The sequence below is a fragment of the Eschrichtius robustus genome, chromosome 17, assembly GCF_028021215.1.
Source record: "Eschrichtius robustus isolate mEscRob2 chromosome 17, mEscRob2.pri, whole genome shotgun sequence".
NCBI lineage: Eukaryota > Metazoa > Chordata > Mammalia > Artiodactyla > Eschrichtiidae > Eschrichtius > Eschrichtius robustus.
This window is the reverse complement of record NC_090840.1, coordinates 17952497-17969656: the sequence shown is the minus strand read 5'-3', so window position 1 is coordinate 17969656 and position 17160 is coordinate 17952497. Positions and strand designations below refer to the sequence as shown.

Below are 17160 nucleotides of genomic sequence, written 5' to 3'. Positions count from 1 at the left end.
TTGCCGCCCAGAGTCCTGCGGGACGGCGCCCGGTGACCGCCCGGAAGGCATCCCGGAAGCTCCGGGCGCCTAGCAACGGGCACGCATCGGACGGGCGGGGCGGCGGCCGTAGCAGCCTCTCGCCGGGCGGGGCGGGGCGGGGCGGGGCGGGGCTGAGCGGGGGCGCGCCGCGCTCCCGAGCGTCGTCTGGCTGCCGGCCGCCGAGCATGATCGTCTCGAGAGCGGCGCCCGAGCGAGCGCGCGGCCGCCCGCCCCGCCCCGCCGCCGCAGTCAGCCCCGCGGCTCTGCAGGTCTGGGCCGGGGATTCGGCTCAGCGCCGGGCTGCCACTGGCTCCCGCGCTGCCTGCTGTCCCCGCCCCAGACCTGGGCGCCGCCGCCGCGGGCCAGGCCGGAGAAGCCCCTCCCCTCCACGGCGGAGCTGCGGGGACAGTGAGTGCGACCGGTCCGGGGGAACCCCGGCCAGGGGCGTGCCGGGGTTGGAGGGGACGGGGGGCGGCCGGGTCAGGCCTGAAAGGGAGGTGGGTCCCTTAGGTCAGCTGGCTCGGCCCCCTCCCAAGAAGGGCATCTATTCTAGTGACGCACACGGGTCGCCCCAAGGATCCTCGTGATGCTCTTGGAGGGAGGCTGGCGGGGAGGCCGGGGCTGAGGACTTGACGGAGGCTGCGGGCGGCTCGGGTGCAGGAGTATATAGACTTAAGAGGTGAAAGCCCTCTTTAGTTTCTAGTCCTTTCTTTACTTTCTAACACTTCTTACAGTTAATTTAGTATTTATTCTCTTGTCATTTGTTTTTGGTCATCAGTGGAATCATATATGGATTCTTTTGAGAAATTGCTTTTTTCACTTAAGATGTGGAGAATACATTCCACAGCAATTTACTTAGGTCTTCATTGAATATTTCATAGATGTGTCACATAGATGTATGATTATATGGTATAGATGTATCATAATTTATGTAACCATTTCTCCTGAAGATCGGTTCCAATTTTTCCTTATTACAAACAATGCAACAATGAACATTCTTACACATGGGAACAGTTCTATAAAGTGAATTCCTTGAAGCAGAATTGCTGGGTCAGATGTATGTACGTTAAAAAAAATTGGTGGGATCTTGCCTTCCAAAAAGTCTTTAGTGATTAACATGTCCATCAACAGGCTGTGGTGAAAAAAAACCTGTGTTTATTATCGTCTAAAAAACAAATCAGTATCTCCCACTAATTGAGTGTTTATTACATGCCCAGCACTGTGCTGAACACTTTGCATGCATTTCACTTTTTTTTTTTTTTTTTTTAAATTTTATTATTTATTTATTTATTTATTTATTTTTGGCTGTGTTGGGTCTTCGTTTCTGTGCGAGGGCTTTCTCTAGTTGCAGCGAGCGGGGGCCACTCTTCATCGCGGTGCGCGGGCCTCTCACTATCGCGGCCTCTCTTGTTGCAGAGCACATGCTCCAGACGCGCAGGCTCAGTAATTGTGGCTCACGGGCCCAGTTGCTCCGCAGCATGTGGGATCTTCCCAGACCAGGGCTCGAACCCGTGTCCCCTGCATTGGCAGGCAGATTCTCAACCACTGCTCCACCAGGGAAGCCCGCATTTTACTTTTATTTTTCTTTTATAAATTTATTTATTTTATTTATTTATTTTTGGCTGTGTTGTGTCTTTGTTGCTGTGCACAGGCTTTCTCTGGTTGCCGCGAGCGGGGGCTACTCTTCGTTGCAGTGCGCGGGCCTCTCATGATGGTGGCTTCTCTTGTGGTGGAGCACAGGCTCTGGGCGCGTGGGCTTCAGTAGTTGTGGCTCGCGGGCTCGGTAGTTGTGGCTCGCAGGCTCTAGAGCGCAGGCTCAGTAGTTGTGGTGCACGGGCTTAGTTGCTCCGCGGCATGTGGGATCTTCCCGGACCAGGGCTCGAACCTGTGTCCCCTGCAGTGGCAGGCGGATTCTTAACCATTGCACCACCAGGGAAGCCCCTGCATGCATTTTATTTATTTATTTATTTATTTATTTATTTTAACTTCAAAAGTAGCATTTTTAATTTTTGTGGTAATTTTCAAAGCCACAAAATCCTGCGTGCATTTTAAAATTTAATCCTCAGTAACCCTATGAGAGTCAGAGGCACTATTATTTTCTTCATGACCCCATGGTTATGCAGCTATTGAAGTGCAGAGCCAAGATTAGAATCCTGGTTCATTTAATTGCAATGCTTATGTTCTTTGTCGGATCTGAATTCCTGGTCAGTAATTGACTGGGCATTGTGTTTCACTGGGTTGTTTGAGAATTAAATGAGATCGTGCGTTTGGTGTTACAGTATTATTAATATGTAGTTCCTTTCTCTACTAACTCCTGTAGAATTGGACATGGTCCGGTTCTTCCTACGATTCTGGTTCCTCTGGATTTGTCTTTCCAGTCACTTTTCTGCCTTTTCTTTATCTTCCTGGCTTGCATATATTGTAAGGGAATCTGGTTTTCTTCTCCCTGGAAAATCTCCTTTGCCAACTTTATCCAATCTCTGGCCTTAATTCTCACCAGTAAATCGATAACTCTTAAAAGCTTCATCTCCCAGCCAAACCTATAGTCTTCAATATTCCTATAGCTTGGATCCAGGTTATGTATCTCCACCTGAATGTCCTAGACTAATTTCATCTAGAACTGAGCTGCCTGTTGCCCTCCGCCCCCAGACTCGCACTTTCTCTGAATTTAATTCATGGTTCCATAATTCTTTTGGTCACCCTAGTTCACAGCCTCAGTCATCTTTGACTCTTTTTTTTCTTTCCTGAACCTCCAATATTCAATCAATTGTCAGTGTTGTCAAATTCTCTCTACTACTCTAATTTAAGCACTCTGAACTATTATATGTAGTCTCTTAACCTGGCTCCAGTCTCTGCCATCTTAATCTTCCTAAAGCATGGCTGTGAATATGCCACACGTCTGTTCGAAAACCCTCATGCCTTCTCATTGCTAAAAAAGAAAGTACAAGCCACTTTGGCCGGCGTTCAAATGTGTCTGTGGTCCTGCCCCAGTGCTGAACCCCTCCCACTCTCCAGGGCAACTTTCACATCTTCACCTTTTCCAGCAGGGCCTCTACCCACATTTCCATCTAAATGTCATTTTCTAGTTTCTTCCAAGTCTTTTTTGAAGCCCCTTGTGAAAGTTATATCTCCCTCCTTTGAACCCCTCAGATGTGAGATACTGTATATCTGTCCATCTAGATCCCCTAAGGCTGTAATGTGACACTTTGCCTTATACTATAGTTGTGTGAGTGGCTACGGGTTTTCCTTTTGGACCGGAAAATCTGTGAAGGCAGAATCTCTAGTTCACCTTTGTATTTGTCATGCACATGGCACATAGACTTGCAGACAGTATATGCTTAGTGAATATATTTGAGTAAGCGAGCTAATATATTCACCCTTGGGAATAAAAAATTGCATGTATTAGGGTATTGATAGCTATAACGACAAACAGTCCCCAACATTTTAGTGATTTAGGATACAGAACTTCAGTTCTTGCTCGCATAATAGTTCCAAGCAGGTGTTCCTGGTCAGCAGGCAGCTTTCTTCCCATTGGTAGTAGGACCCAGGCTCTGCCATTCATTAGCTTCACTATCGGCTAACTGCGGCCAGCAGGATGGGAAGGAGGAAGTATGGAGAAAGCGGGCCTGGGGGAAATCCCCTGGCGGTCCAGTGGTTAGCGTCCTGACTCTCACTGTTGTAGGGCCTGGGTTCAGTCCCTGGTCGGGGAACTAAAATCCCACAAAAAAAGAAAAAAAAAAGCAGACCTGCTTCTGAAGTTTCTTGCAGAAAGTGTCACACGTTGCATTCACTCCCATTCCAGCCACAAGGAGGTAACCACTTTCTAGGAACAACTGTATTCTCCGGAGGAACAAGAATTTTGGGCATCCAGTCTTCTCTGCCACAGTCCATTTCTATTTATCAAAACCCGTGGGACTTGGCTTGAACAACCCTTGCTCATAAACAACAGCAAAACTCTCCTTCTTCCCCAGTCTGGTTAGGTCAGCAAAGGCCCTGTTGTCCCACAAAATCTAAACACAGATTTATCATCAATATGTATCATAGTGAAGTGTAATTGTTTGGTTACTTTGTTCCCCCAGTAGACTGTACGCTTTTGCATCATAATCATTTTTGTATTTCACCTCCTAGCACAATGACTGGCATTGCAAATATATAAATAACTAGCTTTCTCAATGAATCTACAACTTGCCTTTCTTTATGTTCACTTGATGATTATTTTGGTCTAATCAAAGCTAAAAATAAAGATAATCTTACCATCTGCTCTTTGATGTTGGGCTATTTTCAGCCTTTTTGCCTTTCTATTATAAAAAATGTAGGATTTGACATCCTTGAAGGTAAATATTTGGATGTATCATTGACTGTTCCTTTAGGATAAACTCCTGGAAGTGGAATTGCTGGGTCAAAAGTATATAAAGTTATAGGACATATGTATTGCTAGATTGCTCTCCGGAAATATACTAATACTTCCACTGAAACCTTATGAGAGTACCTGTTTCCTTGAACCCCATCTTATACTGTCTAGTAGTAGAGAAAAAATTTTTTGCTATTTTCAGGGCAAAAGTTGTAGCTCATTATATTATTTTGCTTTTTTTTGAGTATTAGTGAGGGCAAACATTTATTGACCATTTTTTTCTGTAATGAGTTATCTGTTCTTTAATAAACACACTATCTTGGGGTCTACTTTCCTATTGATTTTTAAGTATCTTTACATACAAGAGAAATTAAATTCTTCAGTTCTTTATGTCATCGTTTGAAAAGTTATTCTGGGAGGTTCTGGTCAGTGTGGCAGAGGAAGCCGACATGGAAGAAACTCCATCCTGCTTCCATATATTTCAAATGCGGGGTAAGGTGTATTAAGATCATTTATGGCCATGTGGCCGAGCTAGGAACCAAGAGGAGGAAACCCCCAGGTGGCAGAAATGAAGGAATGCTCACACAGGAAGGCAGCGCTGAGCATCTGCTGAGAGCTGGGAGTCACAAAGGAGTACTGTTCCAGTTACCATGGATGCATCACAAACTTCTCCAAAACTTAGTGGCGCAAAACAACACTTTATTGTGCTCATGGATTCTGTGGGACGGTGCAGGAATTTGGACAGTGAATGGCAGGGACGGCTTGGCTCTGCTTCACCACGTCTGGGGCCTCAGATGGAAGATTTGAAGGCTCGGGGCTGGAATCACCTGCAGGCTCACTCACTCCTATGTCTGGTGGCTGATCCTGGCTGTGGACCGAGACCTTAGCTGTGGTTGTCAGATGGAACCTTCTATGGTGGCCTCTTCCTATCACTTAGCTTCCTCACAAAATGGTGGCCGGGTTTCAAAGGTGAGTGTCCTGAGAGAGCTAGCTAGTGGAAATCGTATCATCTTTTATGACCTAGCCTTGAACATCACAGTGTCAATTCTACTGCATTTTATTTTATTTGTTTATTTATTTATTTATGTATTTTTGGCTGTTGGGTCTTTGTTGCTGCGTGCGGGCTTTCTCTAGTTGCAGTGAGCAGGGGGTTACTCTTCATTGCGGTGCACAGGCTTCTCATTGCAGTGGCTTCTCTTGTTGTGGAGCACGGGCTCTAGGCACGCGAGCTTCAGTAGTTGTGGCATGTGGGCTCAGTTGTTGTGGCTTGCAGGCTCTAGAGTGCAGGCTCAGTAGTTGTGGCACACGGGCTTAGTTGCTCCTCGGCATGTGGGATCTTCCCGGACCAGGGCTCGAACCTGCCTCCCTTGCATTGGCAGGCAGATTCTTAACCACTGCGCCGCCACCAGGGAAGTCCCTGCATTTTATTGACTAAGGAAGTTAGTTTCAGAGAAAGGAACACAGACCTCACCTCTTGATGGAGGAGTGTCAACGTCACATTGAAGGAAGAACTTGCAGAGATGATATGTATTAGTGCATCCTTCTTTGGAAAATACAAGCTGCCACAAGTACCTTGACACAGAGATGATAACTAGAAAAATACCCCTCATCGGCCTGGGGAGGCTGTAAGGAAGCTTGCCGTCCACTTGAACTATGGTAGGAAAGAGTCAGCTGCTAGACATTAGAGCATCACACCCTGCACCAGCTCAAGTCTGAGGTCTGAATTCACATTACTATGTGACTCAGGGACCACGGTCTAAGAAATTGGCATATTAACTGGCCTGATACCTCTGAAACCCAGGGCCAGGCAGAGACCAATGGGAAGCATACAGAGAGATGTATAGCACAGTTTCCACAGCTCAGGGAACACTGGACTCCTGTAGATAGCAATGTCTCCAAAGATGAGCTTGCAGTCAAAGATTACAAATCATATAAGGAAATGGAACCACAAGGAAGGAGACTTGGTGAATGCAGCAAATGGGAAAACTAAAAATAATAGACATCTTGGAAAAAAATTTTATAGTATTCAAGGAGAGGAAGGAATGGAAACTGTAAGGCAAGAATGGGACAGTATGAGTAAGAACAGGAGAGATCTAGGGCTGCATATTTACCCTCACAGGGGAAGAAGAAGCACTGAGTCAACCAGTACCTCCTGGACCTCAGGTATTAGTTGACTCTTGTCCTATAACAATAACAGTCATGATGATTATGATAATAATAGCAGCTGTCGTTTGTTTCTATGTATAAAAATACCTTACTGTGGTCTGAACTGAAGATTCTTGTTTGAGAATTAGAGCAGTGTACTGGGCATTTAACTAGGTGCTTTTCTTAAATTCCCTTTAAACTTCACAGTAACTCTGTAAGGCAGAGATTATTATTCCCTAGGTAGGGAGACTGAGGCACAGAAAGGTTAACAAGAAAATAAGTGGGTTTTTGCCATCCAGGATTGGGTGACAGGCATGGGGAAGGAACATAGGGCTTTGGGGTGTATAGGTGGGTGTGGATATATTGTAGAAGCTATTGCTTCTTTATTTCTTCATTTCTTTTTTTTTTTTATTAGTTTATTTATATTTGGCTGCTTTGGGTCTTCGCTGCTGCGCGCGGGCTTTCTCTAGTTGTGGCGAGCGGGGGCTACTCTTCGTTGTGGTGCGTGGGCTTCTCATTGCAGTGGCTTCTCTTGTTGCGGAGCACAGGCTCTAGGTGCGTGGGCTTCAGTAGTTGTGGCAAGTGGGCTCAGTAGTTGTGGCTCGTGGGCTCTAGAGCGCAGGCTCAGTAGTTGTGGCGCATGGGCTTAGTTGCTCCGCGGCATGTGGGATCTTCCCAGACCAGGGATCGAACCCGTGTCCCCTGCATTGGCAGGCGGATTCTTAACCACTGCACCACCAGGGAAGTCCCTATTTCTTCATTTCTTAAATCACAGGCTAGTGTGTTCTTAACTTAGGGCATGCTTAAGTAACTCTTCCAGTGAGTTGAATATTTAAACACAAATGGGCTAATTAACTGCTTATGAATTTTGGGAAATGGGAAATACTTGTGTCCAGATAAGAACTTTGCATACAGTTTTAGCAGTTACTTTCCCTAGTATTTTGCATGCTTCTTATTTTTGATTTTGCTAGAGCTTAATCTTAATACTTTTTAAATTGCTTTCCCTTGTCCATCTCTCCTCCCTCCAAAAAAAAAAAAAAAAAAGAGCGAGAATTTGATAAAATTAATAGTTATTTTTTTTGTTCCTTGTTATATACACATTAGAGGTAAAGCATTTAACCCTCCCAAACCTCAGTTGTTTAATTCAAAAATTAGAAGATTAGGTCTCTTACTGGTCTGTAAATCAGTGATTTCTGTTGAACCAGTCCTTAATTTTCAAGTAAGAATTGCAATTCAGACAGCAGTAAGATATTCTTTTTATACAGATGTATAGACCTGACTGAAAACCTATGCTTACCCTACTAAATTTCCAATGACTTTCATTTATCTCCTTCCTCATCTTTAGATTTTGGCTTGTGGATGTGGGAGTATGGACAATTCTAATTCCAGGAATTCTTCCATAAGAATGAATTTTTACTGCAATGACCGAGGCTGTTTTTATTTTTTTATCTATCTGTTTGTTTATTTACTTAGGCTGCACTCTGCAGCTTGTGGGATCTTCCCCAGCCAGGAATTCAACCCGGGCCCTCAGGCAGTGAGAGCCCGGAGTCCTAACCACTGGACTGCCAGGGAATTCCCAACCAAGGCTGTTTTTAAAAATAGAGGTTTTAAATAGTTGTTTTTCATTTCACTGAACAATTTTATTCTCCATCACTAAGAAGTTAAAGATTTTCTTGATACTATAGTTCTGAATGAAAGTTCCTATATTAACCTCAGCAACTTTTCATTAACATGCTAGCGTTACTTCAGTGTGTTCAGTCTCTGTTAACAGGTACCTCTTACCTTCTTAGTACTTTCAAAAATAAAGATAGATCTAACCAGATTTCTGTTGAAGCCACCTTTTATTACATTTAAAACATTTTGGTTAAGGATTCTGCTTTTAAAAGCAGTATGCTTAAGGGACTTCCCTGGCAGTCCAGTGGTTAAGACTCTGAGCTTCCAAAGCAGGGGGCACGGGTTCGATCCCTGATCGGGGAACTAAGGTCCTGTGTGTTGTGTGGAGTGGCCAATCAATCAATAAATAAAATATAATACATTCTTAATTTTTTAAAAAAGCAGTATGTTTAAAATGCTGAGTAGTGCTGATCTTAAAAGAATAATCCAGTAAAAGCTAAAGCTTTCTGATGCCTACTCCGTTCCAGGTGCTGTATTAAGTGGTTGTATCATGTGATCCTTAATGAGCTGGATTGTTGATGTTGCATCATTGAAAGAGGCAGTAGTACACGCGGGCAGATCTAGAGGAACACTTAGTAGATCATTCTTTAAATCTACTTACATATATATATATATTTTTTATAAATTTATTTATTTATTTTTGGCTGTGTTGGGTCTTCGTTTCTGTGCGAGGGCTCTCTCTAGTTGCGGCGAGCGGGGGCCACTCTTCATCGCGGTGCGCGGGCCTTTCACTGTCGTGGCCTCTCTTATTGTGGAGCACAGGCTCCAGACGCGCAGGCTCAGTAGTTGTGGCTCACGGACCCAGTTGCTCCGCGGCATGTGGGATCTTCCCAGACCAGGGCTCGAACCCGTGTCCCCTGCATTGGCAGGCAGATTCTCAACCACTGCGCCACCAGGGAAGCCCCTACTTGCATATATTAAGTCCTCGGAAAGGTCTGATGGATGGATGAATTTATCATGTGACAGGGTCCCTGGAAGAGTCTGCGGCCCACATTAATGGAGGGGGATGTTGTGGCTTTGCCACTATTTACCATCAATACAGATTCTACTGTATGGATTATTCAAATTTTTCTATTGGGCTTGGAAAAATTCTCTTTTATGACAGAGACTATGGTTACAATGTGGGTTATTGTAGTAGTATTTGACCTATAGTTAACTGATAAGTTTTCATCTTGATTTTAAATTTTAGGAGAGCAACGACTTATTTCTGTTTTTAAAGAGTTGTGACATAACGACCCAAAATCTGTCATACTCTGATACCTTTTGCTCAAATTCTGCTGGACCATTGTTAAATAGGTCCTGTAGTATGTTATCAGACATGGAGGGAGGGAAAGACATGTTCACATGTTTAAATAGATATTTTGCCTTAGCCAGTGTGGCAGGACTGCTAAAGTTTTCTCACAGCACCTGTTCCCTCGTCTTTCTAGTAAAAGGACCCCTGATTTTTCAGCTGGGTACATGATGCCCAGAATGGAAGATATTTTATCACTTGCTTTTACAGCTCGCTGTGGCCACGTGACTACGTTCTGACCAATGGGATGTAAGCAGAATTGTGTGTATGACTTCTGAGAAGTGACTTTAAAGAGAGGGACAATGCCTCTCTCTCTTCCCTTCCTTCTCTCCGTAAACTGGAGCTCAGTTTGGTATTTTTTTAACCATGGAGAGTGCCCAGCGTATCCAAAGGTAGAAGGTGGTGGATGATAAAATCCAGTGTCCCAGCCCCTGAGCTGTGACAGTTAGCAACTCACGGCTGACCTTCTTTCATCTCTAATCTCACCACCACCCTCGCCCTCTCACACCTGTTGTATTGAAGCAAATCGCAAACATTTTATCATTTTATCCATAAATATTTCAGTATGTCTCTCTAAAGATAAGAATTCTTTTAAAAACACAAACCACTATTTTCAAAACAAAACCCACTATTACACCTTAAAACATTAATTGTAATCCCTTAATGTTACCAAAGATCCAGTCAGTGCTCAGATTTCCATGATGGTCTCATAAAGTATCTTCTTTTTTTTTTTTTAACAGTTTATCCAAATGAAGTCCATACATTGCAACTGTTTGCTATGTCTCGTCTCTGTTAATCTATATATTATCCCTCCCATCTCTCTGTTTATTTATAACAATTTATTGGTTGAAAGAACAAGATTATTTGTCACAAGTCGAAACTCCACAATCTGTTATTGCTGATTGCATCCCTGTGATGCCATTTAATATGTTCCTTTGTGCTCTATATTTTTTTCTAAATTGATAGTTAGATCTAAAGTCTTGGTCAGCGTCATGTTTGTTTGTTTTGGCAAGAGCTGCCTTTGATAAGGGCTTCCCTGGTGGCGCAGTGGTTGAGAATCTGCCTGCTAATGCAGGGGACACGGGTTCGAGCCCTGGTCTGGGAAGATCCCACATGCCGCGGAGCAACTAGGCCCGTGAGCCACAACTACTGAGCCTGCGCGTCTGGAGCCTGTGCTCCGCAACAAGAGAGGCCGCGATAGTGAGAGGCCCGCGCACCGCGATGAAGAGTGGCCCCCGCTTGCCACAACTAGAGAAAGCCCTTGCACAGAAACGAAGACCCAACACAGCCAAAAATAAATAAATAATAAAAATAAGTACATTAAAAAAAAAAAAAAAAGAGCTGCCTTTGATAAACATTGCTGTATCTGTCTGGAAATATATATACACACACACACACATACATATATACATATATATATAGAGAGAGAGAGAGAGAGAGACAGAGGGATTTCAAGGAACTGGCTTATGGGATTATGGGGGCAGGCTGGCTGGAAACTCTCAGGCAGGAATTAATATTGCAGTTTTGAGATTTTGAAATTTGGTAGAATTTCCTTCCTCAGGGAAAACTCAGTTTTGTTTTAAAGCCTTTCAACTGGTTAGACAAGGTCCACCTAGATTTTTGAGGGTAATCTCCTTTACTTAAAATCAACTGGCTGTAGGTGTTCCCCACATCTACAAAATACCTTCACAGCAACACCTAGATTAGTGTTTAATTCAATAGCTGGGTTCTAGAGCCTAACCAAGTTGGCACATAAAATTAACCATCACAGTTGCCAAGATCCGTTAATTAATTAAGGTTTGCAAGACTATAACACTGTAATACTATCATTTCTTCATTTAGTAGCTGGGATACTCTGTGAAGAGAAACTTCCCTATCATCATTCATGTGGATAAATGCTTGATTCTTCTCTTATATGACCCGGGTTTCAAATCAAGTTGATTCTTTAGTACCCTCCGAAGATGATGAGTGAGGTGTTGTTTTTTTAAAGTATCATTATAAATATTTAATATATTTGTGTACCTTCCAAGTATATTTCATATAACATATACATATTTAATATATTTCAATTCATTACAGTTAATATCTTATTAATATTTATACTCTTAGCTTTGGTTAGTTGGATTCTCTTCAAGTTGGTGACTAATCTTAGATTCCTAGATTTCTGGAGTGAAAAGATGTACTAGGTTCATCTTGTACATTTCCTGTCACAAACCTGGAATTAAGTATTTCTTCAAGGGGCCCTAGCTGTTTTTAGTTTTTGGGTTTTTTTTAAAGTCAGGAATGGGCCCACAATCTAGTTATTAGGTTCAGTGGACAGAGATAAGAAACACCGTTTTTTTTCCTTTTAAGATAAAAGTCTTATACTGATACTTCCAATTCATATTTAGGACTTTGGGGTTTTTAACTTATCATATTGATGTTAGATCTGTATCTTTTTGTTCCACATGATAATACTTGTTCCCATCAGCACTGATATGAATGTTCATTTATTCAAACAGCCATCTTGAACTCTGAAGGTAGATACTGTATGTTCAGGGTGGTGGAGCCATAAGATAAAAGGAGCCTGGGTCCCTGATACCTTGGCACCATCCCTGTGGGGGGAGAGGGGGGTCTGTCTAAGCTTTTATTTAAGGGAAAATTTCTTGTTTAAGCCACTTGTTTTGGATTTTCTGTCATTTGAAGCTAAATAATACAGGAGCTATAGAGGGGTGGGATAGGGAGGGTGGGAGGGAGACGCAAGAGGGAGGGGATATGGGGATATATGTATATGTATAGCTGACTCACTTTGTTATACAGCAGAAACTAACACAACATTGTAAAGCAATTATACTCCAATAAAGATGTTAAAAAAAACAAAAACAAGAATAAAAAACAAAAAAAATAAAATAAAATTGTGGTGATGGTTGTACACATCTGTGAATATACTAAAAACCATTGAATTGTACACTTTAAATGGATGAATTGTATGGTATGTGATTTATATCTCAATGAAGCTGTTAAGAAAAATAATAATAATACAGGAGCGACCATGGATTTCCAATTTTTAAAGGATTCATGTATTGTAAATGCATTTAACACTAAAATATTATTGAACTTAGCCTTCTCATTGATAAAGACCTCTAAGAATCTTTCCTTCACATTGCTATGAATATCAATAGTCATTATTGTACTGTAGAATTGTGAAGGTCCCAATTATAGCTATATTATCCTTTCTTTTTTTTACTTTAGTAATTGGTTTGGTAGGATTGAATACATTCTTATGTCTGCTTGTTTCTTGTTTTTTTTTTTCTTTGGGCTGTGCCACGTGGCTTGCAGGATCTTAGTTCCCCAACCAGGGGTTGAACTCGGGTCCTGGCAGTGAAAGGGCTGCATCCTAACCACTGGACCGCCAGGGAATTCCCTATGTCTGCTTGTTTAAGTAGTGTTTTTTTTCTTAATTGTCTCCAACACATATTTTATATTGGCTGTGATGTGTTATGTGTTAAATTGTGCCCCTCTGCCTCCGCCCCCCAAATTCATATGTTGAAGCCCTAACCCCAGCCTTGGAATGTAACCTTATTTGGAGATAGGGTCTTTACAGAGGTAATCAAATTAATATGAGGTCATTACAGTGGGCCCTAATATAATATGACCAGTGTCCTTATAAATAGGGGAAATTTGGGCACAGAAATATGTACAGAGGGAAGACAGTGTGAAGACACAGGGGGAAGGGAGTCATCTGCAAACGAAGGAGAGAGGCCTGGAACAGATCCTTCACTCACAGCCCTTAGAAGCAACCAACCCTGTCGATGCCTTGATTTTGAACTTCTAGCCTCCAGAAACATAAGACAATAAATTTCTGGTTTTTTAAGCTACCCAGTCTGTGATACTTTGTTATTGTAGCCCTAACAAAGTAATATATATTTATTGTTTTCTTGGTTCTGTTTCCTTATTCTGTCTGCTATTGTTTAATGATGACATTTTATTTTTTATCTTGGATTTTAAAAAGCAGATGTTCTTGATTCTTACTCTTCCATCTCCCCCAGGAAAATGCTTAATCAATTATTTGCAACTTCTGTGTTTTCAGTGTCTCTTTTTTAATTGTCTTCATCCTCAAAATACTATACCCATGTTCAAGAGTCTCTCGTGTTTAAATATAGCTCTTTAGACATTGTCGTTCTCTAATGAAATTGTTCACTGCTTCCTTTTTCTTAAAACTCTCTTTGCCTTTGATTTTTATCGGCACCCCATCTTGGTTCTTCTGTCTCTTTAACCATTCCTTTTCCATCTTCTTTGTGGTCAACCTATTCTTTGCCTGTCCCTCAAATATTGGTGCCCTTGGACTTGCTCTTATTCTTAACTTTTCACTTATACCCTCCACTAGCCCTGGACAGCCTTATCTGTTCTCAGAACTTTAACTATGCTGATGACTACTAAATCTGTATCTCTTGGCTAAACCCACTCCCACCTCTGGACCACATGTACCTTGAGCTCATTTTATCCACAGCTGAATTTCTCTTCTCATTCAAGCTGGTTCCTCATCCCTAACTCTTAACATCGTGAATGGTGCCAGTCATATACAGTTCCCAGGTCCTCTAGATGCTACCACATTAACCTCTATCCAGCTTGTGTCTCAGTCTGCTTTTTCCTTGGTTTGGGCCCTCACTACCATTCACCTAAACAATTGTAATAGTTTCCTAATTGGCCTTCTCATTCCCATCTGTCTTCTAATATTGCCAAAGTTAAAGCAATATTTTAAAATCTTAGGTCTAGTCCTTCAACAGCTCCCACTGTTTATAGCTGTGGCCTCTAAAATAGGGTGCAAGGTATGATCCATTGAAAAAGAAAGTAGAATTCCTGTAACATATATATTTTAAATTTCAGAAATTTCACCTAGCATAACACCTAGTAAGTACTCAGTAGATGCTTGTTGAATGAATTAGAGCCAGGGCTGGCAAACTTTAGTAAAATAGGTACAGTAAATATTTTAGACTTTGTGGGCCATAGAGTCTCAGTTGCAACTACTCTTGTAGGCCAAAGGAAGCTATAGAAAATATGTACAAATGGACATTTGTTTCTGTGTTCCAGTGCAAATTTACTTACTAAAATAGGTAGCACGCTGGATTTGACCTAGGGACAGTTTGCTGACCCCTGAATTAGAGTATGGGAGAGGGGGAACCGTCTAGTGACAAGATTGCAAAGGTAGGTCAGGAACAGATCCTAGGGGATTCTGTTTGCAAAACTAAAGAGCTGGCAAAATAGAGTTTTGAGTTTTATTTCAATACCAGTGTCAGAGACAGACAATAAATAATGACATATAAATACATTATTATAAACTATGATAAGTGCTGTGAAGAGAATGACAGGAGGCTATTAACATGTAGCCAAAAAGCCCAGAAGGCTGCTTGCCCACTCTGTAGTGATACTAACTGAGGCAAGAGCTGGCTGAAAGGTTTTAGCTCTTCTGTTCCCCCTTCTGTTCTCCAGGCGAATAGAGATATGTGAAGAGGTAAGAATTGTCTTTTTAAAAAGCAGCCTTCTGGGCTTTTCACCTACATGTTTATAGCATATTGCCCATAGAAGTGTGGGCTCATTTCTGGCCTCTCTATTCTGGTCCATTGAGCTATATGTCTGTTTTTGTGCCAGTACCATACTGCTTTGATTACTGTAGCTTTGTAGTATAATCTGAAGTCAGAGAGCATGATACCTCCACCTTTGTTCTTCTTTCTCAAGATTGGCTATTTTGGACCTTTTGTGCTTCCATATACATTTTAGAATTATTGGTGGGCCAGGCTGGGGCCCACAGGATCCTGGGGCTGGTGCCCACCCACTGGTGGGTGAGTCTGGGTCCTAGGCCTAGTTCTGGCCCACTGGTGGGCAGAGCTGGGTCCTGGGGTCTCTGGCTGTAGGACCTTGCGTGTCCCAGGGTTGGTGTGTTGGCCCGCTGGTGGGTTGGACCAGGGCCCTGGGGTCCTGGGGCTGGTGCCTGCCCACTAGTGGGTAAGGCTGGTCCCAGGGCTAATGCTGGTATGCTGGTGTGTGCAGCCGGGTCCTGGGGCAGCTGTGGGCTCAGGGGTTCTTAAGGCAGTCAGCCTGCTGATGGGTGAGGTTGTTTCCCTGCCTGGCCAGTTGCTTGGCCTGAGGTGTCCCAGTAGTGATGTCAAAAGGCTGATGGGCAGGGCTGGTTCCCAGTGCTAATGAACTAGAGGAAGGACTCCAAAAGGGCACTTGCCAGCACCACTGTCCTTGTGGTAGAACGAGCATCCCCGAACAGCTCCCATCAGTTGTGTCCCCAGGGTGAGCTCCAGGGGACTCCTGCCTCTCTAGAAGGTTCTCCAAGATAAGCAGGTGGATCTGACCCAGGCTCCTTTCAAATTACTGCTTCTGCCCTGGGTCCTGGATGTGTGAGATTTTGTGTAGATTTTTAAGAGTGGAGTCTCTATTTCCCACAACCCTCTGGTTCTCCTGAACTTAAGCCCTACTGGCCTTCAAAGCCAAACATTCTGGGAGCTTATCTTCCTGGTGTAGGACCTCCACACTGGGGAGCCCAATGTGGGGCTCAGATTCCTCACTCCCTGGGGAGAACCTCTGCAAACTGTAATTATCCTCCTATTTGTGGGTCGCCCACCTGGGGTTATGGGGTCTCAACTGTACCACATCTCTGTCCCTCCTACCCACCTCGTGGTTCCTTCTTTATATCTTTAATTGTAGATCTTTTTCTGCTAATCTTCTGGTGTTTCTCATCAATAGTTGCTCTGTAAATAGTTGTGATTTTGGTGTGTCAGTGGGAGAGGTTGAGCTCAGGATCTTCTTACTCCACCATCTTGGCCACACCTTCTTTAATCCCCATGTTTTCTTTTAGGAGTTTTACACTTTCAGGTCTTAAGTTTATGTCTTTAATTCATTTTGAGTTTATTTTTGTGTATGGTGTAAGATAAGGGTTCAACTTCATTCTTTTGCATGTGGATATCCAGTTTTTCCAACACCATTTGTTAAAGAGACTATCCTTCCCCTATTGTGTATTCTTGGCACTCTTGTCAAAAATCTGTTTACTGTATATGTATGGATTTATTTCTGGAGTCTGTTCTGTTCCATTGACCTATATGTCTGTCTTTATGCCAGTATTATATTGTTTTAATTACTTTAGCTTTGTGACATATTTTGAAATCAAAAAGTTTGATGCCTCCAACTTTCATCTTTTTCAAGATTATTTTGGTTATCTGGGGTCCTTTGGGATCCATATTAATTTTTATTTATTTATTTATTTAAATTGAAGTATGGTTGATTTACAATACTGCATTAGTTTCAGGTGTACAGCAGAGTGACTCAGTTATACATGTAAATGTATATATCTGTATTCTTTTTTTTCAATTCATTTCCATTATAGTTTATTACAAGATATTGAACATAGTTCCCTGTGCTATACAGTAAATCCTTGTTGTTTATCTATTTTATATATGGTAGTGGGCATCTGTTAATCCCATACTCCCAATTTATCCCTCCCCCCTCTTCCCCTTTGGTAACCATATGTTTGTTTTTTATGTCTGTGAGTCTGTTTCTGTTTTGTAAATAAGTTCATCTGTACTTTTTTTTAGATTCCACATATGTGATATGGTATAATATTTGTCTTTGTCTGACTTACTTCACTTAGTATGATAATCTCTTGGTCCATCCATGTTGCTGCAAATGGCATTAT

At 42.5% G+C, this 17160-nt stretch overlaps 1 protein-coding gene across 3 annotated transcripts in view; it reads left to right on the top strand.

The window, feature by feature from the left end:
• The first annotated feature begins 307 nt into the window (after positions 1-307).
• C17H8orf89 (chromosome 17 C8orf89 homolog) overlaps positions 308-17160 on the top strand; it is a 72938-nt gene continuing 56085 nt past the window's right edge. For all 3 annotated transcript variants that reach the window (XM_068526054.1, XM_068526051.1, XM_068526052.1), the window contains exon 1: positions 308-429. The gene's annotated coding sequence lies outside the window, so the exon portion shown is untranslated. The remainder of the gene's footprint in view (positions 430-17160) is intronic.